We start from the raw sequence: 25,039 nt of genomic DNA, 5'->3' as shown, positions 1-25,039 counted from the left end.
GGCCGCGGGCGCGGGCGGCGGCGCCGGCAGGAAGGTGAGTGGGACGCCTGCCCGCGGCTGGCACCCCCGACCCCCCGGCCCGCAGCACCCCGGCCCCTCTCAGTGCCGAAGCGCCTCCTGCCCCGCTACCGACCCCCTCGCTCGGACGTGGACGCCGGGCTCGGGAGGGGGAGCTCCCCGCCCCTCCACCTCTCTGCCCGAACCTCGCTCCGGCCACCCGCTCCCGCCCCGGGCCTCCGCAGGCTGGGGGCGCATCCTGCCCCTGGGCGCTCGGCCGGCCCGGGGAGGGCTACTCGGGGCAACCCCGCGGGGCTGGGGACCCCGGACTCCTCTCGCTAGACGACCCCTCTCTCTCTGCTCCACGTAGTTGAAGTTGAGTCCTGTCCGGCCACCGGGAGCCCCGTCTGCTGCGATGGGAAGTTTGGGGTTGAGGGTGTTGGGAAACACAAAAGGGGGTGGGGAGGAGAGGAGGGAGAGGCGGCTGCCTTTCCAGCGTGTCATGTACATGGGAGAGAGGAGTCCAAGTTTCTTTTTAGTCCTTTGGTATGAGCCGCCGCAAACCCTCACCTTCTTGCCCGCTTGTCGCCCGGCGGAAAGGGGGTGGTTTGGGGGTGGGGGTGGGGGTTCTGCTCCTTTCTCTGCCCTTTACCTCTGGGGGTGAGGCTTGGAGAGCCGCTAGCTCCTTGCGGAATTAAACAGACTCCCGGGCGGTGTTAAGTGCTGAGCCAAGGCGCTTTGCGCCGTGTGAGGCTGCCACAGACGCACCCCAGCCCCGCGACCTTCCCTTGTGGCCCGGAGCCTTCCACTGCCCCGGTCCCCCGGCACTGGCCAGGCGTGGTCTGCTGCGCTGCCTTCCCAGCCCCACTCCCCCGTTCCGCAGGGACAGCCCCTCTTCTAAGAGTGTGTTTTTAACAGTCTCCAGGGGCCAAGTGGCTAGGCCGTGGGGACCCTTTAAGGCGCTCTGGAGGGCCCGCATATTTCGGGGTGAATTGGGCACCCGAGAGGCCAGGACAGCGCGGTCTGGTGCGCCGCTGGCTCTGGCGGTGCACATGCAGACAGGCGGCGTGGTGGTTGGGGCTAATGGGCTTTGAAAGCAGCGTTATTTTTTCCAAATCCTGTCACCCTCATTACTGTGAGTGTCACCGCAAACCCAGGAATTTCTGAGTTAAGGGAGGTGGACCACGGGTGGGATTGGACCCAAGGAATGTTATCCTGCAACAAGCCAGACAGGACTGACTGCAGAGCAACAGACTTGAGCCCGAAAGTCTCACCGGTGAATATCAGTACTGAGGTTCAGCTACCCAGAGGTTTTTCTTCCTTGCTTGGTCTGGGGTCCATCCAGCTATTCCTTCATTTCTTTTCAGCTGGAGGTATCAGATGGACAGAGGTATCTTACTTGATTTTTGGGGTGAATTTCACAGGCTTGTTTTATCCAGCAGGGCAGAAATGGAAAGTGTCTTTCCAATTAGCCTAACTTGGTGCTGAGCTGACCGAGTATTCTAAGTGTCTCCCCACTCGCTCCCCTCCTTTTAAATGCACCTTTTATTCTTGAATGATAGAGTGGAAACTGTGAAGCCCTTTGAGATCAATGGCCACGCTAAACTGAAATGATTTTTAAAATTTTACTTCCCAGTAGACTGTGCCTTGGTGGGTCTGCATAGCCTGGTGTGTTGCTGAGACCTGGCAGAGCTTTCTGCCTTTCACCCAGGAGAAAACCAAGCAAAAGAGGCAAAGCCTCTCTTTCCTCGCTTTGCCACTCTCATTAGTACAGTGTTTAGACACAGCGGCATGAGGGCTTCACATCTGCAGAGATCAGTTTCTCCCTGGTGGGCCGCGGCTGATGGATGAGGGCTTTTCTGTTGACCTCTGCAGTGAGATCCTTAGTTAAGAATTAAAAAATTCAAGAACACTCATTGGCCTGGTGGCACAAGAAGACAGAGGAAAAGTGTGGAATCACTCAGGTTGGTGATTGGGTGTCTGCCTGTCAGTGCACATAAAATTTTATCCTAGTCTTTGGAATGGCTAAGTGATTTGTCACTTGAGGGATGGGCGTGTTGCACATATACTAGCTTTAGAAATTGTGGTAGAAGACTCATTACCGTAGGGTGCTGGGTGCTGATAGAATGTAGAATCCCTGGGACTGTGTCTGGAGGGGCTGTGCAGGTCTCCTGACCCCCTGTCCTCAGCTTCCTAATCTAGAGTGTAAAGCAGTATAATGTTCCTTCCTTGCAAATTGTTTCTCTAGATTTAAAGGCTAGAAAGTTTCCTTCAAATTTAGTTCATCCTCATGATAAAAGGAAATGTGTAGTTTTTTTAGCTTGTAAAGTACGGAAATAAAAAGATAATGAATAACACATGTAAAGGCAGAATTTAAATACTAGCTATAATTTTTTAGATGTAAGTGGACATCAACTTCTTGTGATTTCATGTTATTCAAGTCAAGACTTTAATTCCACAGTTAGCCAGTTTTTTTCTCTGCCATTTTTCCACGAGGTACTAGACTCCAGTGTTAGACTTCAGGGGATTGTCTGATGGGAGCCAGACTAGGATTTCTGCTGCTTCAGCAGCCCAGCTCTGGCTCTTTGCTGTGTGCCCTGCCTGTTAAATAACTCATCTCAGGACTGTTATTCTCCATTTGGCAAGACCCAGAAAACCAGCTCACCTCAGAGTGCAGATTTAATAAACTAAACAGGAGCAGGTGCGAGAGCCGGCCAGGCCCTGCCGAGGATCCCAGTGTGTGGTCCGTCAATTTGTGCACAATATTGTTTCAAATTATATTTCATTTACATTTGTATAGATCCTTCCTTTACTCCTCTGTATTGTGCTCTTTCTCCCTAAATTGGTGATTTGCACTTCAAGGATGCGATTCCTTTGAGTATCTTAAATGCTTTAAAATTTTAATCATGTTAGGTCTCCCTTGGGCCTTGATTTGCTGGCTGTGGAGGGAGCAGCAGAGGCTGGGGTTTCTGTGGAAATGAGCCCGCCTCTGGGTAGAGTGGCTGAGTAGGATGGAGAGGGAGGGCCTTCTAGGACATGAAGGATGAGCTCTGTTGACAGTATGTCAAGCGTGTGTCTCCTGTCTGTGCACCACACACCCTTGGGAGGTCAGGGGAAGTGTTAGAGAAGGGCTTGGCCAAGGGGCCCGCCCTCCCCAGGCTGACCCAGGTATTGTGCCCTTGCTCTGGGGGCCCAGGGGTGGAGGACTGGGTGAGATAGAACGCATTCATGGGAAGAAGAGGGTTTTGGCTGGAGCGTGTGCGTGTGTAGGGGAATATTAGGATGTAAAATGAGAGGAATGTGGTATTAAGCTGTGGAGGGCTTCTGATGCCAAGTGGACTTATTGGCTCTTAATTTGGTTAATCTTAGGGAACCACTAATGTTCTCTGAGCTTGGTTAGTGGACATTCAAACAAAGGGGAGCGCTTGAGTCCTCCACTGAGTGACACTAGCAGCCCGGCTGTTCCTTTCTACTTAGTGACATTTATAACATACTGAACCTCTCTGACCCTCAGTCCTCCTCTTTTTTTTTATTTATACATTTTACATCACTGTTCATTTTTTGTACAGTGTATGCTTGCATGCTTTCTCCTTTTAAGTGTATTCCCTGTAAAATTCCCACCACCAAGTCACCCATGAACCATCACTATAGTCCCTGTGTTCTTCTCTTCCATGCTCTGCTTCTCCCCCGTCCCCTGCACAATGTCTCTGGTTTATAGTTGCCTGCTATTTTTTTTTTCTCCTGGAACATTATTTGGCTCTCCTATATTCCTCCTAATAGCGAAACCACCTGATATTTTTCTTTTTCCTTTGGACCTGTTTTACTGAGCATAACCCCTTCTATAGCCATCTGTGTTGCTGTGAATGGCATAAGTTTATCTTTTTTTTTTCTTTTTTTAAAGGTTTATTTATTTGTGCGTACAGAACTGGGGTACAAGCCAGAGGCTCAGGGGCAGCGAGAGGCTTCACCAGAGACAGAGTGGGAGCAGAACAGGCAGATCGGCAAAGTACACTGCTGAGGGGAGCAGCGGGCGGTTCAGGAGAGGTCTGCTGTGCCCTGTGGTCACCTCCGGGACAGGCGGGAATCAAACTCTTGCGGAAGTGGCTTTAGCTTCTCAGTGCTGTGCTTTAACTCGCTGTGCCACCAGGGAGGGCCAGTTTATCTTTTTTGATTGCTGAATAGTATAATATTGTGTGTATATACCACATCTTTTTCATCCAGTGCTAGGAATGGAGCTGCAAAGCCATATGGAAGCTCTGTTTTTAGTAGTTTGAGGAACTGCCACACAGCTTTCCATAGTGGTTGGACCAGCCTGCACTCCCACCTGCAGTGTAGAAGAGTTCCTTTCTCTCCACATAGTCCCAACATTTGTTGCCCTTTTTTCTGGCATGGGCCATTCTCACTGGTGCAAGTTGGTTTTCATTGTGTTTTTGATTTGCATTTCATTGTGTTTTTGATTTGCATTTTCCTGATTAGAAGTGCTGTTGCTACTTGCATGTCCTCTTTGGAGTGTGTCTTTTTAGTTCTTCCGCCCATTTTTGGATGGGACTGTTGACTTGTTTTTGTTAAGTCATGTGAGCTCTTTGTAGATCTTTGTGATCAGTCCCTTATTAATTGTATTGTGTTTACTTTGTACAGAGCTAAATGCCACTAGAGGTGCTGGCAAAGGGTGGGTGCTGAATAAGTGGCATCTGGAGGGGAAGAGGAGAAAGACAGAGAAAAACCCAACTATCCCTTTGAAAATATGTCCAGGGACCTTTAGTTGACTTGATTGCGGGAAAATTGCTAATGTTTTTCTTTCTTTCAATCCACCCATCCCTCTGATGGCTTAATCAATTCATTTAAAACCATCCTAACAGCACAAATGGCATGAGGCTGAGGCCTTTGGGCATGATCTGTTCACCGTGCATGCCAGGTGTCTGGCACCCAGCTGGTGTCAGAGTGGGGTCCCCATCCCAGGGCAGCCAGCAGGCAAGTGGGTGGGGGAGCACAGCATTATTTGGTGGTCGTGTGAGCAGTCAGAGTTGCTGGTGGATGCATCCCTAAGTGGGATTCGTGGGCAAGGAGGCCCCCTCCCCAGGCTCCAGGCCCCCACCTCTCTCTCTGCAGGGGTGGAGATGGCGATGATCACTTTGGCGTGCGCGGTTCCAGGTTGAACACGGACCTACCATGCGTTTCAGGGGTGTCAGCAGATCTGCACGTGGCGCTTGGGGGTGGATGCGAGGACGGGGACCGTGCAGTCCTGACCGCATAGCGTAACTCTGGAGTTTAAAGAAATTCCCTTTGAAGGAGAATTTGAAGCTGTGGTGGGAGGGCAGGAGCACCGGGGAAACCCCACATAGCCAGAGAATCTGACAAATGGCGCTGTAATAAACTTCTCTCTCAAGAAAATCAAGTTTCCCTACCCCGGAGTTGTGGGAGCCTGCGGGTGTGCCAGCATAGTGGAAGCAGATTGTGACTGATCAGCAGTGCAAAAATAATGAGTGTTTCCCTTAAGCCTCCAGCACAAAGGAAAGAGAAGCTGCTGTACCCAGCGCGGAGGGGTCCATTTGCTCTTGGACCTTCGGGTGTCCTGGGGAGACCCAGGAAAGTGTTCAAGGTTGTATGCAAGCTTTAGGCCTCAGCACATTTTTCCCCACAGTTCCTGGTGAGTGGTGGTCTCCTGTTGGTTCAGAGAGGTATTTGCAGGTGGTCAGAAAAGTGATTGAGGAGGGGGGGAGACACTGTGTGTGTGTGTGTGTGTGTGTGTGTGTGTGTGTGAGATTTCTTGTGGCTGCCATTTGTGATCTTCAGATCTCTGGGGAAAGGGAAGTCAGTTTGGGAAGATGTCAGTTTTAAACTGCCTGGCTTATAGCAAATCCAGAGGCAGCTGGCTAAGTGGAAGCAGGCAGTTGAGAGGCTGCCCACGGCAGAGACACAGGCACACACAGGAGTTAATTGTGAGGTCCTGGCGGGGATCCCTGGAAGGAGGCAAGGTGTTCTGGGGCGGGAAAATCTGTGATGTCTCCTAGCTGGCCCAGCAGAAATATGGGGTGAGAATATAATCAAAACTGGTCAAACCCACTTCCCCTTTTAGTTTGACACTTTTCTCCATGTGAACCCTGTTCTGGAAGCTCTGTCTGCAGATCTGCAGGCCCGAGTCCAGATGGAAACCGTGCTTCCAGCCACCCCACACTGAGGACAGCAGTGAGGCACACGTGGCTCCATAAATACCACTCTTGAAAAAGCCCCCCAGTTCCATCCTGGTGTCCCATGAGTTCTCCTCTTTGTGATCAGTGACGAGAGGTGAAAATGACCATCTCCGGGGCCTCCTGGGCACCACCTTGGTGCCCACTCCACAGCAGCACCAGGGCACGCTGAGTGCACCCCATGAACATGCCACTTGGATCAGAGGTGCTGGCCTGATTGTACCTCACTCCCTTGAAGACTCACCTTGCCCCTGGAGGACATCTTTGACTGTTGCTGGTTGACTGAGAATGTGCTTGTGGAACAACTTGGTGTCTTGAGTTCTGAGCTGACCTCCGTGAAGTGTGACTTGGGAGTGGGCGAGCCTGCCTGGGCCATTGTCAGGCACACCACGACATCACTTCGCCAATTTGTAGAGGGCTTTCCATACACAGCCTCACTTCATGAGAACGCCTGTTTGGTCCCGTCTCCTGCTCCAGCGCCCGGTTTCCCCTGTGAGTAATCTCTGGGAGCTGTTGCTGGTGCAAATCTGCAGGAAACCACAGGCAGAGGCCTGCCTGGAGCCCGGGCCCTGGAGAGCTGGGTCGTGTGGTGGCTTTGTGAGCTGTGTCACCTGTGGAACATAAAATGGACTTGTGACTTCCTTGTGTACTGACAGGTTAGGGAGGTGGAAGGCTGGGAAGCTGCAGGGCCTCCTGGTTGTCAAGAGAGTGCACCCAGTGGCTTTTCATAGGAGCCACTGGCCCTGAAGAGGGGTCACTGGATGTATGATGGGATCTGTGCTGCCATGGTGGGGCTTCTCAGGAGGATCTCTTGGTACCCCCAGCAAGTCCTCCTGGGTGGGTTCCAGTGTCAGCTCATTCTGCACAGGTGTCCTCAGAGTCTACCTTCACCTTCCTCTCTGGTGTTAATTGATGCACAGGGTGACCCCACATAGCAAAAATGATCCAGCTCAGACTGTCAGCCATGTGCCAGAACACTTGTCCTGATCTGGGACCTTACCTTTGGCCATGTGAGTGTAGGGTATGGAGGTGCCAGGCGTGCCTATTCAGTTTACCTGCCTCCATCATTAGAGCCTCCCCCTTTCTTTTCATCTCTGAGGCTGTGTTCATTTCTAAGAAATTAAAACTCCAGGCTCATGTTTATGAGTTTCCTCCAGGGGCCCACCCTAGACCACACATAAAAACAGTCTGTTGGGTCAAGTGTGCAAGGAGTGGACAGAAACAGCGTTAACCCTGACAACACCACACTAATGGGAGGCAGGGCGCTGGGGGGCTGGGGCCTGGCCTGCAACCCCATCCCTGGGAGCCTCATCCCCTGTGGCTCTCGCTCTCACTCTGCCCCCCCACCCCCCCGACATGCTGGGCATTTTTGCATTAAGTCATGTCCAGTGTAGGGGCCCTGGAGAGGTGTCGTTTTTATGGATTGGCTTTCTTGGCATGCCGGAATGTAGATGGCAGTGATTCATCAGGGCTGGATTTGAAAAACCAAAAACAGTCACGTAGAGTCTCACTCCTGGGCCTACATATGCAAAGTGCTCCCCGCCTTTGGAGTTATGCGTCCTAGGGTCCTGCCTGTCATGATGCAGCAGCAGCTGAGGGGTGGCCGCCTAGGGACATGAGGGGGCCCAGCCTGCCCTAGTTCACCTGCCCTGGTGAACTTCTGCTTCTGCCTCCTGGGAGTCTCTCCCCGACCCCAGCTGGGCCTGTCAGGGCTAGCAGATCCCTGCCTGGTGAGCCTTGGCCGGGAGGGATGGCCAGGATGGCAGGGATAGAGCTGCTGAATTCCCATGTCCCAAAACAGGACGCGTGTCTTGGCAGGGACAGGGCTGTTGGGGGGGGGGGGGCAGTGGCTGCTCTCTGCTTGTTTTTCTCAACTTTGACATGGTTGACATTTTGAGCTGGGCGATTTCTGTTTGGAGCTGCCCCGCATGGTAGGAGGTGAGGCATCTTCCCCAGTCTCCGCCCGTGAGGTGCTGGTGGTACCTCCAGCTCAGCTCTGGCAGCCGGCTGTGCCCACACGTGTGCCGGAGGGAATGGCTGCGATTCCGAACCCTGCCATGGCCAGGCTTACTTTGCTTTCTGTTCTCCCTGCCACCTCCATGTACAGGACTGCCTCTGTGTGTGGTCAGTTGACACACTGTTAGCACCCACTGTGTGCTAGGCAAGTTCTGATGTTCTCCAGCTGCGAACACTCACTCTTCCCAACAGCCCTCTTGTTCTGCTGGCTCCTCTCTTTTTGCTGAGAAAACAAGTGAACACGGCCAGGCTCAGACAGTGCTGCAGCTTTGCAGAGGAGCACGGGCGGCCCCCCACTTGCTGGCTGGGAGAGGCCTCCCTGGACCTCTGGGGCAGTAGGTGGCCCCCAGCTTTTGGCACCCAGGGTTTCCATTGGCTGTTGGCCCACGGTGTGGGGGCAGCTTGCCCTAGACCCGGTCTCCCAGGCCTGCCTGCGTGCGGGCAGGCGCTCGTCCGGCCTGGCACAGCGGGCGCCCATGGGAGGCACTCAGAGCAGAAGCGCAGTGGGGCCTTCCTGGCCGTGATGTCCATTCTTTATCACCCTTTGCACTGAGGTGTTCTGTGTTCAGGTCCTGGCTTGTCCTGAGCACAGCTGTCCACAGGGCACAGGGGTCCGTCTGGCCCTCTGGCCAGAGTTGCTGAAGTGAGACGAAAGCAGGCTCCAGCCCTTTTACCCATTCTTTCAACGCGTGTTTCCTGTGTGCCCACCATGTGCCTGGCACTCTGGGGGCGGGTATTTAGGGTTATGGCAGTGACTCTAACAGACAGAATTCCTGTGCTTCTGGCACTTTCACTGTGGGTGGGGGAGCTGGCCGAAAGCATGGTAGTAAGTGAGTTACAGAGTGTGAGAGAAGGTGCTGTGTGCCATGGAAAATACAGAGCAGCGCGAGGGGATTAGGAATTGGATCGAGGGGGCGGCTGCAGTATTATAATCTGTGGTCACGTTGGGAAGGTGAGATCTGAGCAGGGCTGAGCTGAGATTTGAAGGAAGTTGAGCCTTTGTGCTGTACTTGCTTCAGCTGAAGGGCCCGGTTTCAGCTGTGTACAGCCATGTTAGGGATATCCGTGTTTATTTTTCAAAATAAACGAGCCAACTTTCTCGAAGCTTGTGGTCCCGGTTGTCAGTGGGGAGTCTCGGGTCTCCTGTTATCCACACCTCCTGCTTTCCACACACAGCCTCACTTCATGAGAACGCCTGTTTGGTCCCGTCTCCTGCTCCAGCGCCCGGTTTCCCCTGTGAGTAATCTCTGGGAGCTGTTGCTGGTGCAAATCTGCAGGAAACCACAGGCAGAGGCCTGCCTGGAGCCCGGGCCCTGGAGAGCTGGGTCGTGTGGAGGCTTTGTGAGCTGTGTCACCTGTGGAACTTAAAATGGACTTGTGACTTCCTTGTGTACTGACAGGTTAGGGAGGTGGAAGGCCGGGAAGCTGCAGGGCCTCCTGGTTGTCAAGGGAGTGCACCCAGCGGCTTTTCATAGAGCCACTGGCCCTGAAGAGGGGTCACTGGATGTATGATGGGATCTGTGCTGCGCCTGCAGCCTGTTTCTGGGTAAAACAACTGACAGATAGGAAAGCCGAGTTAGTTTTAAGGTCTGCAGGCTCAAGAGAGGCTGTTCAGTTTCCTTCACGTCCACTACAGAGGCCAGGCAGGGAGTGGACGGATGCTTCAAATGAAGGGTCTTTCTCTCTCAGCTAAACTGCCTAGGAGGGGTTGAAACTGTTGCAAATTACAGACCTGTGCTTTGGTGATGCCCATAAATTAAGGACTCTGGTAAATTAAGGACTCTGTTATCAGTAAGTGCAGCTTCTGTCATTTGGCAAACAGGGTGCTCGGTGCTTGGGGGGTTGAGCAGCTGCCCTCGATGATGAGCGGGTTGGCCCGGCCGGGATGCCTTCCAGTCTCCTCATCTTGGTTTTTTCTGCCTCAAGGGCTTTCTCACTGACCTAGATTTTGAGCCTTTGGCTTATGACGTCCAAAGGGCTTAGCCCCTTTCCGCTGCTGCTCCCCCACCTTGCCAGGACCTAGCCCCCTTGTTTTTCTTCTGTCCTCACCGTTAACGATCACCCATCCCCCCTTTGTCTAGAGCACACCCCTTTCTATCAAATCTAAGATGCCATTCTTCATAAAATCATTACTTTATGTATCACTAGGAAAGAAAAAACACTGCCCATTGAAGTGTGACACAATGCTTTCTTATCAGGTAACATTTTATTTTCTACTTATTTAAAGAGCTCTTTGAAACTTAATTAGACATTGATTTTTCCATACATCACTCTTGCGCATAGAGACAAAGGTAACTGTGAAATACAGTGGGTGAGATGTTCCTCAAACTTTTCCACACCTACTTCTTTGACTCCCAGACGTCAGTGCCGGTTTGCCTCAGACACAGTCACTCTGCACAACCAAGGGGTGTGTCGATGCAGCATTTCTTTAAAAAATCCATCAAAGCACCAAGGGCCCTTGGTTCTGGGCTCTTCCCATAGCTTGGTAATTAGGGACGGTTTGCCGGCCTTTGCCTCTTCTGGGAGTTTTGCCTAATTCCCCAAAACACCATCCATTCTGGTCCTGCTTGATTTGATTTCTAGGGATTCACAGTGATAGCTGCTGTTTCTGGGGTTTTCTTCTAAGCTACTGGTGTGGTCCAGCAGACTTCGCCCCCAAGCGTTGTGTGTTTGAGGATGCTCCGTGGCTCTTCCTGGCGCACCGCATGTCCGTGCCACTCACTGCGGGATGTAGCCCTACTTCACGGGGAACTCTGAGAAAACAGTGTGTCTAAGAATCTCTGAGCTCTGGCCTTTCTTGCTCTCATGTGTCAGGTCCCTCAGCTTCACGAGAGCTCTCTCCTTGACAAAGGAGATGGCAGCCCTGGTATGTTTGTCTGTCCACTTCCATCCCAGAACTCAGGCAAACAAAATGCTTCCAGCATTTCACTGTGGAGAGGGAAGCTGCTAAGGAGCTCGGACCCATTGGGGTCCTCCGACGGGAACAGGGTACCCTGCTTCCTCCAAGGAACTTACCAGCACTGAGCAAACCAATCAGAGAAAGACTTTCTAAAAAAGAACTAGGGGTACGTTGAAGAGGGGCTACAGAGTAGCTAAAATTTAAGGCAACACAAGTAGTCGTATTAGTGGCATAATGGCTTTAGGATTATGATTTTTTAAAAATCCTTATCTGTTGTAGTTATACACTAAAGTACTGATGGAGGCCAGGATATCGAATCTGGTGGGAAAATTATGGGGAAACAAGACGGACCAAATGTATTGTGGAAGTAGACTACATGTGGGGTTCATCACACTATTTTGATTTTTGTGTACTTTAAAACATGTCATTAACAAAACTTAAGCCTGTGGATGTATGCAGCTTAAATTAGCAAACCAGCCGAAAATTAATACTTTAGAAAAATCTGCTTTAGGCCTCTGTGATAGGGCCAGTAAAAGGTTTCTGCTTCCAGTTTCCAGTGTGTGGGGGATCTGTGGCTCCCACTCCCACACCCCCCCCAGGACCAAATAATGCTCCAACACCTGTTGGGGTTTAACCCCCCGATTCTGGTGCTCTCTACCTGGGAGTTAGCATCTGACCTTCCAGTCACAGACTCCATCCTGGTGAGGACGAGCCATTCAGAAGTTTTGGGCATATTCTGTCTACACGTGACCCCTTGGGCACTGGCATCTGCAGAGGTGAGCAAGATACTCTGGTCTTCCCTTCAGGCACTCAAGGTCAGCAAGCGAGAACCCTGCTTTTCTGAATAACCCGACTCGGGGACGGAATAAACCAACGAGGGTGGGGGTGTGCTTCTGAATATCTGTAAATCAGAAGCTTCTGCCACCCCCTCTTGGGCTCAATTCATTTGCTAGAGTGGTTCACAGAACTTAGGAAACTCGTTTACTTACTAGGTCACCAGCTTATCAGGAAGGTATTAAAGAATGGGAATTGGTAGCCAGCTGAAGAGATGTGTAAGGTGATGTCCCACACGAACAAACTTCTGTCTTTGGAGAGTTTTGGGGCCTGGCATGGTGACATGTGGAAGCATATAAGCCTCCTCTTTTGGCCTTCCATGACTCATTCAATCATGGGGGCCCCTGTCCACCCCCCTCAAAGTAGGTGGTAGGACAGGACAGTCAACCAGCCCCTACCCGTAGGGATTTTTCAACATGGGCACGAATGTGTTGGAAAGTTGTTATAAATTACTGAGACACCCCATTTCATGTTTGTGACTGTCAAGTTATTTCAGGAACTGAGGGTATGAGTCCAGATGTTATGACAGAAGGTCCTCCCATTGCTCAGGAAGTTCCAGGGTCTCAGGGAATTGTGAGCTCCTGTGGCAAATAAGCAAAGATGAAATAGCTCTGTGAAATATATTTCAGTCATCTGAAGGACCAAATACAGTTTTTTTTTTTTAATAATGTAACCATAGCACCTTTGTAGTCCGTAAAAATGTATATCAGGGCCTCCCTGGTGGCCTAGGGGTTAAGTGTCAGTGGTATCACCTGCAGCATGAGTTACATCTCTGGCCAGAGAGCTGCAGACCTCTCCTGTCTCGCCCGCTGCTCCCCTCAGCAGTGTACTTCAGCACATCCACCTGTTCTGCTCCCCACTCTGTCGCTGGTGAATCCCCTCATCCCCCTGCACCTCTGGCCCACACCCTCGTTCTTCTATGCAAAAAATTCTATTAGAAAAAAAAAAAAAGGATGTACATCAGCCTCTTCTCTTCTGTTGTTTGGGAAGATCCAGTGGCAATTCTGTTCAAAGGATGCTGAAGAGGTTGCCTAAGATTCAGAATCGTGTCCTGTATCACCAGGAAAATACACTTACATTTGGGGCCATTTGTTGTGTAAGAAGGCTCTGACTTCTGGAAATTGCTGGCGAACCACATGGTGGGGGAGTTTCAGGTGGTCCTGAGATCAGTTCCATGAAGGCAGACTGCTCAGTGGCCCAGACACCCTGTTACCACCGTGGTTTGCTCGGGATGTCTCATTGTGTTGACGACACCCTTCTCATTGAACAGGTGCCTTGAGGGCACAAACCATGTCTGCTGTCAGGCCTGCCAGCCTTTTCACTCATCCCAGGCAGATGCGCTTGCTGTCATGAGCGACATGTTAGGAACTGGGGCGACTTGGGAAGCTTTAGTAAAATAGCTATTATTTTTGTTTGTTTGTTTCCTGCAGGATATTGTTGCTAAGGCTTCATATTTTAAGTTGTACTTATAAATGAAGGATTTCTGACAAATTTATAATATGGTGTATTTTCTTTAAGGAATAACTCGGGGTACATGAAATTTCTATCCGTCTTGTCGCTGAGCTGCCTGGAATACTTCAGCGCCTTTGCTCATTTATCTTTCGTTTCCCTGTGCCTGGAAGGATGTCAGGAATTGGGTTCTTCCTGCATCCGCACGTGAAGGATCACAAGGTTCTTCTCCTGCCCCACAGGCAATGCAGTGGCAAAGTTGGCGCTGGACTGTCAATGTTCCCCTCACTGGAATGAAATACGGCGCTGGGGAAAGTCAGCTGTGGCCGGCCTGGCCTCAGCTAGAGCCTCCAAGTCGTCGCCAGGCCACGGACTAGCGACCTTTCTCTGCAGTCCGGGTGCTGACTGCTGGGCTGGTGTGCATCTCTTTCACCTCTGTTACTGCAGACTCCTGGTGTGGATGCAGCAGCGGGGAGCTGCAAGGGGGCTTTCATCTGGGTTTTTTTGGGGGGCAGGGTCTGAGCTCCAGATCCAAGGCTGGGTGTCCTGCAGCTGCCCAGGCATCCTAAGTGGGCTCGTGGAGGCAGGTAGGGCCTCAGGTGAGCCCCTGTGCAGAGGGTGTTGAGGCTGCCTCCCTCCGTCTTCTGGCAACTTCCAAGGCTGAGTGTCAGTCTGCATCGAGAAATAATGTGGGTCACGAAACACAAATTTACCTCCGAAGATGTGTGTAAGAGTCTCTTGTTTTCAAAAGAAAAGAGATGTAGGTAAAGGATCCCCCATCCCTGAGGATAAATCTGACTTGGCATATGTCGTTTTTGCAGTAGTGTTTGTTGAAGACACGGGTTTTCGTTTAAAGAGCTCTCTCCCTACATTGGAGAGCACGTGGTGGCGTAGCGCCTGTACCGGCCTCAGAAGGGTTTTTCTGGTGATCTAATACATCTAGGTTTTCACTCCAGTGCTGGAAAGCCCTGGGTGTCCTTATCAGCCGTGCTGCAGTTGTTTAAAAGCAAAACTCTCCTTGGTGCTAGTTTATCCTTCTAGGTTTCTGCTGAAGGGAGGAGGCGCTTCTTGGAGGGCTGGTGTGTGTCCAGGGTCTGGCCGCCTGCAGCACTCCATCTGGATGACCCAGGCCCCCACCAGGGATGTGGGCTGATTTCCAAGCATTGGTAGCTCTGCCTTTTTTTTTTTTAATTTTAAAAGAGCAGGTTTGTTAAAGAAAGGGACAGAAGAGTAAAGGACTCTTGCATAGGCACAAACGGGCAGGAAGAGCTGCCCTGAAAGGGACAGTTCGCTGAGAGAGGCCTGCATGGTCATTGGTGGGAGACCCTGAGGAGCGCGGCCCCTGCTGAAGGAGTCAGTGCAGAGAAGCCCCGGCAGGTGCAGGTCATGGGCAGGCAGGAGGCTGCTGCCCTGGGAGGGAGAGAGCTGGTGCTTTTTAAGGACACCTGCCTAGGCACAGGTGGGCAGGACTGCTGCCTGGTAGCTTTGCCCATATAACCACCTAAGTGTTGGTATTGGTCTGTTGTGTCTCGGGCGTGCCAGGACAACCCAACAATCTGCTTTGGGGCATTTGAACCATCTTGCTTGGTCCTGGCTTTGACCTCTTCCTGTAGGACCGGAGGGCTGCTGTGCAAAGAAACTCTCAGTGCAGCTGGCTCTGGGGTGATGTGACGGGGACTGGGCCCAGGTCTGAATTCTGGTATCTCCAGAGAACTGGGTAACCTCAGGCCAACAACTCAGCCTCTCCGGGCCTCAGTTTCCTGGTTTACCATTGTCAAAAGGTTGTTTAGCAAAGAATAGTAAGCACAGCTGCTCCGTCTGTGTGGAGCAGGAGGCTAGGGTGCCCCGAGCTGGGCGGGGCTGTCCTGAGGAGCTGGCGTGCCCCAGCCTGGGGCTGTGCTCTCTGCTCCCCCCTCCCAGGGAGCACGCTGCCTCCTGGAGCCTTGCCCTGGACGGAAGGCACCCCCACAGCCCATGCGTCTTTGATACTGGGGAGCGGGGCCTCAGGGCAGGTGGGTGAGTGGGGCAGGGTCCCCTGGCGGTGGGGCTGAGCCCAGGCGGGCCTGGTCTGCGGGAAGCCTGCCAGGAGGCCCTGAAGCCCATGCCTCTCCCTGGAGTGGGTGCTTCCTGAGAAATGACTTCCCAATTTTACCCTTAATCTCCTGTAGCATGTCTTTGCAAATTATACCGGCATGTGGTTTTTAACAATGTGACTCTGTAATTAATATTTTAACTCTAATTGGCAATTGGTTTTTCAATATCTTGAGCTGTTATTATCTGAATACAGCATGTTATTTGAAAACTTTTCCATGAGGTTTTAATTAGTAAATGTTCTTTTAGTTTCATTAGTTTAGTTTCTGGCTGACTTTTGAAACTGTAGGTGAATGACAAGCAGAAGACAAATTAATAACTGTGGCAGCGTCACGGAGCCCCCCGTGAGGGCTGAGGACTGGCTGTCAGTGAGCGCGGGGCTTCGTGTGCTCTCTCTGATGGTGCTAATTAAGACGACTAAGAACTCAGTCCTAGGTTAATAGATAGGCTGTGTGATGATTGGAGGGAAGGAACATTCCTATCAAAACCCAGACATTTGGTTGTGAGGACTGAACGAGCCCGACCATGGCGTGAGCCTTGAGTTCGAATTCTGCCTCCACTACTCTATTACCCTCATTTCCTCATCTGCTAAAGTGGAAATTAGTGAGGTGATAGAGCCGGTGCCGAGGCTGTTCAGGGAGAGCTTTTATCCCTGCGGGCACACATGTGTCTCCTGTCTCAGATGCTTCAGGGGCCAACTGTGGGTGAAGCTTCTCTTTCAAGGGGGCCTGCTTGGGGGAGCAGAGGCCCAGGTGGAAGGTGGCTTGTTGGATGTGGGATGCGAGTCGGGCACACCCTGGGTCCTGGCACTTTCCTTTCCTTGGCGGTCTGTCCCCCCCCCCCCTCCTCCCAACCGGTGGGGGGTGGGGTGGGTCTGGCATCCCCATGGACCTGGTTAAGCCTCTCCTTTCTTTGAGTTTAGCATGTGGTGCTGGTTGAGGTTAGAGAATTGCAGCTGAGCCACATTTCCAAGATACTGTGATTGTCCACGTGCAGAGTCCATTCCCGGGGCACTGAGAACAAAGCGGAGCTAATGGGTTAATGGGTGGGACAGAGTGAGCTGACGCAGGGCAATTTCATGCTTGTCCAGCTTCCAGTCCTGCCTTCCTGCCTTAATGTCCCACAGACATTCAGACAGTCGTCTCCTCCTAAGGCCTCTGGTGCTGGTCCGCCCCTTGCGATCCTCTGGACCCCCCGACCCCAGATGAGGGCTCCCCTCTCTCTGACCCTCGGGGCTGACTGGGCAGAGCCTGGTGCAGGTACCCTCCATGATTTCTGTGTTGGGGATTTTCCAGGAAGGGAGTTGCCGCAGAGTCCTGCTTCCAGAGGTCGGTACAGGTGGGCTCCTGGAAACCGGGCGTTGGCTTGGTGACAGCTGGAAGCCACATGCGCAGAGTGTCCATTCAGTGCTGAGTTGGAAGCTGGGATGACAGAGGAGGGCATGGGGAAGATGAAGGCTAACAGGTGACCTTTAAGGGGGCTGCAGCCCTCCGGAACTGGCAGCACACTGAGGTTGAGTACTCACAGTAAGACTTCGAGCCCCACTGGAGGGTATTGGTCTCCCTCTCCCAGGGCTGCCTGGGTTGTTGAGGGCTGCCCTGGGAGTACAGAGGCGAAGGTCAGCTTTCAGCGTCTCGTTCCTTCAGGGTGTTCACGGGAGGCTTGTTGTTTTACCTGGTGTCTTTGGAGCACAGACAGCAGTTGTGTGTATGTGAAAGTGTTGAAGATCTGGTGGGTGTCTCAGCCCTTCCCTGGGGAGGAGGCCCACTGCCCTGTCCTGTGCTCTGTGTGGGCAGAGGGAGGTGTCCGAGGGCAGAGGAGGGGCACTGAAGCCGCGGGTGGGCCTGAGCGGGTGGGCCTGAGCTCTTCCCTGACAGTTCTAGGCGTTGGGCCATGGGGTGTGCATGGGGGCTGCATCCCCAAGGTCCTGCCTACCTGGGAGCACGCAGGGCTCCACCTCCCCTCACCCCCAGCCCCTGACCTTGTCACCTCTAGGGCTCAACTGTGCTTAGCTTCCCCCCCTCCCCTCTTGCATTAACATTTATGTTGAGCTGCACCCCAGTAAGGCAGGCATGGGCAGACCACTAAGCAGAGCCTCTTGCTGGGAGGTGGGGGAGACTTAGAGACCACCAGAAAGGGATGACGAGGGACATTTGGGGGGAGAACTGGTGATTAGAAGCGTGCAGTCGTGGACAGGTAACAGAAGACTGTTGAGGCATGGAGAACATCACGTCCATCCGTCCTGGGCCAGAAAGATCTTGTCACTCATGGGCAAAGGGGAGCAAACAGGCTGGACCATGGAAGTGCGGTGGGCAGGGTGACCATGCAAGGCCAGAGGCTGGTTGGGGTGCAGTGACTAAACAAATGAAGAGATTTATTTTTGTGTGTTGTCATCCCTGGGTGGTGCTCAGCGGTCTGCACATGGTTGATGGTCTGGAAATGCTGGTGAGTGGGTTGAGGCTCTGACTGGTGCCCCCACTGGGGCCTGGGCTCAGGTGTGTGTGGGGGGGCACTGGGCGGGGAGGGGCTTCTGCTATGCTTTCATCATGCACCGCACCCCCTGCAGTCCTCTGCTGGCTCCTGCTGCTGGGCCACCTGGCCTCGGGCTAGCGAGTCCTCTTGCCCTTTTCCACTCTGATTCTGCTCTGCAGCAGCTGTGGTCTAGCAGAGATAGGTAAGGCAGGCGGTCACCATCCCTGCCGGGTGCGAATCTGGCCTTCCCCCAAGTCCCCGGCGAACGTGGACTTTGAGGAGATTAGAGCATGTGCCTTTTCCTCCAGAAATGCTGCATTGCCGTTGCAGCCGAGCGGGCCCCAGCTGTAGTTGTGAGTTAAGCTATTAAATCATTGCGCCTTAATCGGTGGAGGTGCCGCTTCACCTCGGCTGAGGAGTGGAGAGAAACTGTGCAGGGATGCCGAGGTACAGGAGAGAGATAACGAGCAATGGAATTTATAAATTGTTTTTAAGCAGCCTCATCCCTTCCGGCTGTATTTAGAAAGGAGTTTTTCATTATGAGCCCTCCTCCCACCAATTCATCATTCTAAACTGGTTCTGCATTTAGATGGCAATCCTTCGACAGTCACCTGGGTGGGAGTGGCTCCCAGGCACCTTGCCTGTGTCCGGGGCACACTGCTGAGCGCGGATAAGCCTTGAGTTTTTAGGGCGACTTCTCTTTATTTTATAAGCTCTGTACTGTAGACGATCACTTCCATGATGGAACTGGTGGCATAGAGCACAGACTTCTGGTCTGGGGGTTTTAGGTGTGGGGCATTTGACAGGACAGAGGAGGGTTTCTGGGGCACCCCCAGGCAAGAATCAAGCCCATCGTGCTGGGCACACAATCAGTTCACACTTCAGCCAGTGCCCTGAGGTCATTTGACACAGCTTGCTAAAGGGAGTAAATGTTTCAGGAGCCTCTGGTGGCACTACCAGAGAAGAAGAGTTTGAAGCCAATGTGCAGAGTTGAGGGGGAGCCTGGGTGCCTCCAGCCACTTGCCTAGAGATGGGGTAGAGGCCTGTTCCCCTTCATGGGCTATAAAGAGGCAGTTGTTAGTTATTGTTCCAGAACCTGGTGTTCTTAGAGTGCTGGGAGAGAAGGGCTGAGAACATGGTGCCCAGTTATTTGGAGAGTTTGGAGGGACAGGAGATGTGAGAACCTGGGGACTGACATCTGGAGTCCCTGTGTAAAGGGGAAGGATGTCCTAAAGGAACTCTGCAGAGTCTTATGGACTCCACTCCCTACTCCAGTGATTGGAAACTACAACTCCCAGCAGTACCAGGGGGAGAACTGCGAGGACCCAAGGGCGGAGCTAGCAGGAATTCTGGGACATTTGGGGGATAAATAGGGCATGATTGCATCTCTTGCTCTCTCACTCCGGGAGCGACTCTCCGGACCACGTGACTTGGTGTGTTCAGTCAGCCTAGCCGTAAGGTATTCCACTTACTTTGTATCCTGCTCTCTTTCCTGGGTTGTTTCCTATTCCTTTCCCCTTTTGTAAATAAACCTGCTATTGACCCTTTTGTGTGTACCTGCAGTATAACTGAATTGTGAGCGCGCGGGTGAGGCCCCACAACAGGCGGCCCAGTCCACTTTGGACTACCCTGTAACACCTGGAGCGCCATAATGGCAAGTGGCTGATGGTGGGGTGAAGCAGCATATCTCCCAGCCCTGAGATATTCAGCCTTTAAAACTCCAGAGCAGGGCCCTCCCTGGTGGTGCAGCGGGTTAAAGCGCAGCACTATGAAGCTATTTTAGCCATTGCTTCATGAGTTTGATCCCTGGTCAGGGAGCTGACCCACATGGCTCTGAAGACCTCTCCCGACCCACCTGCTGCCCTTCAGCAGTGTATTTCAGTCTGCCTGTTCTGCTTCCCACGCCATCTATGGTGAATCCTCTCACCCTCCCCACCTCTGGCCTGTATCCCAGTTCTGTATGTATAAATACATAAACCTTAAAAAGAAAAAACCAAAAACTCCAGAGCACTAATCTCCCTAATCATTCTGCCAGCCCCTTAGTAGCTGACTAGGGGGAGGGAGGAAAATTCATAATGCGCAAGAAAAGAGGCACATGGGCAGAGGCACACCTGGGGCAAGAATCTCCTGCAACCTAAGCTGCCCTTTGGAGATTGGAGCTTTCTCTTTCTTATTTGGGGTACTGATGGGATTGCTGGTGGTGGTCTTATTGGCAGAGGAGGAAAACCATTGAACAAGGAGCAGTTTTCTTTGTGTACTAAGAGGATTTATGTCTTCTCACTCCTTGCTCCTTCCTGGTTTCAGCCCTGCTCAAGACATAACTTTTGCAGAATGAGGATTCAGTTGCAAACTAACTCTCCTAGGCCGGATATCTTGGAGCCGTCAATAATTGATTATCCATAAGCATGTCGAGGGCATCACACTCACCCCCACTGTGCGTCTGGTGTGCCGTCTGTGCCTTGGGCACACCAGCCATGTGCCCTGGAGGCAGAGTGCGGGCACTTTTCGAACCATGTGACATCATTGGTCTGCTTCCGGTTTTCATTCTGCTCCTACTCTGTGTCTTGGACCATCCTGAGTCTGTCACCCCTGTATAGATGGAGCTAGTAACTGGCCTTAACTGGATTAAATGAGATGCTGCTTGTGAAACACTTGTTATAAACCACCCTGTCCCCAGGCATGTAAGTAGAATGTACTCAGTATGTTGAGTATGTTGTGTGTGTTGAGTGTGTGTTGTGTATGTGGGGTGCATGTGTGTGTACCTTAGCTGCAAACAGTTTTCTCTCTCAGCTGTGACACACACTCGTGCACCCACATACCAGTGTGTGTGGATCATTTCATTAGAAACTCCAAGTGTCTCGTGGCGGTCATTGTGCTTTTCTCCCATTCCATGGAGGAACCTACTTCAGGGGGAAGCTGCCTGCCAAGGTGGAAATGCAGAGCCTGGTAGGGAGCTGGCTTCTGTACCCTCTTCCGTGTGGCAAGCAGCCGGCACGGTTCCTTCAAAACCAGTACACCCTTTCTCCAGAGAGCAAGGGGCCTGGCCTGTCAGGGCATGCTTAGGTTCTGTATTTTAAGAGCTGCCTTCTCTGATGGCCACTGCTAATCACTGAACTTCACAAATGAACCATATGCAGGAGAAACATTTGTTTATCAATTGTACTCCACCGACTGCCTGGGAGTCATTTCACAGACTGCAGTAGCCTCAGACTCTGCTGTCCTCTTCTCTCTTCATCTTCCTTTCATTCTTCCCTGGGTCTCAGCTGATTTCCCCTGCAGCTGTCTCTTTCGGTTCCTGCCCTACCCCGCCTCCCTCTGTAAGCGGTAGGCTGGTGCTTTTCAATCTGACCACGTGTTAGGGGCACCAGGGGAAATTTGAAAATGACAGATGCCTAGGGCCCACCCCAGACCAATTAAATCAGAATGTCGAGCCCGCGGTGATTTCACACAGTCAGGTTTGGGAGCAGCTGGTCAGGAAGCATCAGGAGATTTTCCAGCTCTTAGAATAATTGCTAAAAATCATGGAGTCCTCACTTCTTAGTTTGATCTCCTTGAGTTTGGACCTTGAACTTGAGTTTGGTCTTCTCTTTTGGAAGACTTGAGTGCTTGCTTTTATATTCAGTATTGACACATTGAATATTTTGAGATACGTTCAATACTGATTGTTGATGGGTGTATCATGGAGTGCCCACTGGATTTCTGAATGATGCTCACATTATTCATTAGCAATTATTCTGGAAGCTCCAAGAAGCTTGGGTTTATAATGAAAATAATGAACAGATATGACAATAAAAGTTTAGACCCTGAAATCCAACTTTCTTACAGGCTCTAAACTGAATGGATATAGAGAGGATTGAGGTACTTAGTAGTCAAGCAATGACAGGTTTTATTTTTCTGTATTATTTTAACCTGGGGGTGCTGGTTGTTGCTTGAGGGGGAAGGTCTGACCCCTCATGTCATGTGAGTGTCAGTGACCATAGTGATGTCAGTCTCTAGGGAAAATCCTTCCAGATGACCTGTTCTGGGTTATGTGCCAGTGGATTGGAAATGTTGGCAACTTTTTTGTGATTAGAGGATAACTGATGTTTGTTGTCAAACTGCCTAGAAGCAACTTACCTTCTAGGGGGAAATGAAGTGATGATCAGATGATCACATTGGCCCTGAAATTGTTGCTATTAGGCACAGGGAAGCTGTCGCCACAGCTTTGCACATGCACACTTGAGTTAAAGGTGGAGGGAGGAGCTGCTGTCTGTCTCTCCCGGCAGGTGTGAACTCTCAGAGAGGAGCACCTGGTGCAGGTTGACATGCAGATGGGAGGGAGAGAGTGGAGACCCCAGCTTTTAAGGTCCGAGAAATTCTTAAACTTGACTGACTCCTCTTTCAAGCATAAACTAGTCAGGATTTAGAATGCTATAAGTAGGTTTATTGAGGGAGAAGACCAAGGTTTGTGCCTGTTTTCTGCCCAATTCTGTGTGTGTAAAACATTTGTAGAAGCAGTAGCACACAGGTGATCTCTTTAAGAGACCCGATGCTTTTCCAGGTGTGTAAATCATGCATTGAAATGAGAGGCCCCTGAGTTGTTTCGATGGAACTTTGAAAGAGAATCATAATGGGTCTGGAAATGCAACTTTATTAATTCCCCTAGGAAATTATCAAAGAGTGGGCTTTCTATGGGTGGGAGCTGGAAGATGTTGGGAAAGAAGAAGGACAATTGGTGAATGGATGTTGAGCACCCCGTCTGTGCGAGCTGGCCCCGGGGGTGCATGCACTGAGGAAACCACATCATGAATGGGTGGTTTCCATAGGCTCATTTCCCTTCTGTGGAAGCTGATGAGTTGGCCTTCACCATTCTGGGGATATTTCTGTTGTATAGCATCAATAATCATCCCCTAGAGTAGTGGAAGGAGACTCATTTTTCACAAAATTTAATGTGCAGTTTATTACTATTGTCTCAGCTCCAAATCTCCCTCACTTTGCTCTGTGCTGAGACACCAGGGGTCTGCCCACTGCATTTCAGCACTGCCGATGGCATCCCGGGAGGCTCTGGCGGGAGGGGGTCTGGGGTCTGGGGTCCGGGGTCCGGGGTCCGGGGTCCAGGCGAGACAGGGAGGGGCCTTGGCCCTTCCTGGTCTGGGAGTGACCCTTAAGAGCACCTCTCCACTCAGCATTGGCAGAAGTAGCCTCATCTCCTTGCTCAGCCCCCTGCTCCTCCAAATTAGAGAGCCCGAGCCCAGGTCTGAACCTGGGGCCCCGCCTTCTAGTTTGTGGGGTTCCGTAATTCTACCCTCTTCCCTTTGTCCCCTCATTCCTGGGAGTGGTGGCTGCTTGCTGTAGTGCCACCTGCCTGCAGCCTCAGAGTGTCCTGTCATCCAATCTGTTCCGTTTAACAACTGTAACATAGTTAACCATTTACATTAAGTTTAGAAATCTTGTAGTATCTGGGCTCTACACATTGGTTCTCCCTGACTGATACATCTGACTTTCTTTTCAAAATTCTTTAGTCATCAGTTGGCAGAAGTATTTCCTGAGACATCCTTAATTAGATTACAGTTTACCTTCCGTTCATTAGATTTTTGCTTGTCCTCCTGACAGGATTTTGCTTTGGTTCTCCTCTGAGGTTTGAGTGATGCTCTTTTCTCAACAGCCACATTCTAAATCACCAGCCAGGGTGAGTTATTTCCTGGAAAGATGGCCACAGATGGCTAATGTCATTTATCCCGTTGGCTCTTTCGGGCTTTATTTTTGGAGAGTGACATTTCCCAACCTTATCTCTAGTGTCTATGTCCATTATGCAACAACTCTGAAATTTCTTTCAACTTCTAGATGGTGGGTGTTCTGTGTTTAAGCTCCATCTAGCTCTGAAAGACTTGAGGCAATTTATAGGAAAAAAGTGTGCCTATTGTGTATAAACGTGTTAAAATAAGAGTGACAGAAGTATCTAGGACAAATAATTTGGGTATGGGGAGTCGGAGTTGGGTGGGAAGAAAAAGGACAAGAAAAAAGTAGAGAATGGGAGTTAGAGGATGAGGGAGAACCAGTGTGGAGCATGGACAGTGTTCCTGTCTGGCTCTCAGCCCCCAGGGTCCTGCTCAGTGGGGCTTGACAACCGGAGTCACAAAGTGGGAGTCTGACACATGAGGGCAGCCGGCCAGGGCTGGGTGCCTGTCTGCTGACACTGGACCAGAGGACACAGAATTGTGTCTCAGGAGCTAAGGCAGAAAGCACATTGGGTTCCATAAGTTCTCATTTTCAGCTAAAATGAAGCCTTTCCTTGTAAGAGACAGACATTTTCTTAGACCTTAGACTTGCTGAGCGTCTCGTGGACTCTCATTTAAAGGTCACTGAAGATTTTGTTCCTTGTCTATTTATTTCTCTGTCTTTGAGAGTGCTGATTTGTTCTTCCAAAAACATTAAGTCCAAAGGCTATCTCACTCCTCATGTTTACTGCAGCACTCTTTACAGTGGGTAAGCTATGGAAACAGCCCAGATGCCCCAAAGTAGATGACTGGATCAAGAAGATATGGTACACTTACACAATGGAATATTACTCAGCTGTCAAAAAGACGAACTGCCATTCGCAGAAATACGGATGGAGCTGGAAGGGATCATGCTCAGTGAAATAAGCCAGAAAGTAAAACAAAAATACCAGATGGTTTCACTTATAGGAGGCATGTAGGGGATCCAAATAAGGGATTGGGGATGGGGAAGGAATTATAATAAAGTAAAAACCAAAATAAACAGGCAATTATAAACCAGAGACACTCTGCAGGGGGGATGAGCACAAGGGACTATGGTGACGGTGCACAGGTGAGCTGGTTGTGAGAAGTTCACGGGTTCTTCATCCGAGATGATAAAGCATACATACATTGTATAAAAATGAAGAATGAGGTTAAACATTCATCAAACAATTAAAAAACAAATACATGAAACAAAAACAAATAAAGGCCGTTGCATATCATAAAGCACAGTGTCAGCAGCAGGGGCAACATCAAAGCCCAGCGCGGAGGTGCAGGTGGCCAGTAGGGCAGTGCCTCCCCGGGAGCAGGGGCCTGAGATCCAGGTGTAAAGGCCGTGCCGGGAGGGGAAAGCCGTC

At 51.2% G+C, this 25,039-nt stretch overlaps 1 protein-coding gene across 1 annotated transcript in view; it reads left to right on the top strand.

The window, feature by feature from the left end:
• Positions 1-6: 6 nt before the first annotated feature.
• GALNT2 (polypeptide N-acetylgalactosaminyltransferase 2) overlaps positions 7-25,039 on the top strand; it is a 166,388-nt gene continuing 141,355 nt past the window's right edge. The window contains exon 1 of the mRNA XM_004693040.2: positions 7-34. The gene's annotated coding sequence lies outside the window, so the exon portion shown is untranslated. The remainder of the gene's footprint in view (positions 35-25,039) is intronic.

Source organism: Condylura cristata, unplaced genomic scaffold, assembly GCF_000260355.1.
Source record: "Condylura cristata isolate star-nosed mole 26May11 unplaced genomic scaffold, ConCri1.0 scaffold00035, whole genome shotgun sequence".
Classification (NCBI taxonomy): domain Eukaryota; kingdom Metazoa; phylum Chordata; class Mammalia; order Eulipotyphla; family Talpidae; genus Condylura; species Condylura cristata.
This window is presented reverse-complemented; position numbering and strand designations above follow the sequence as displayed.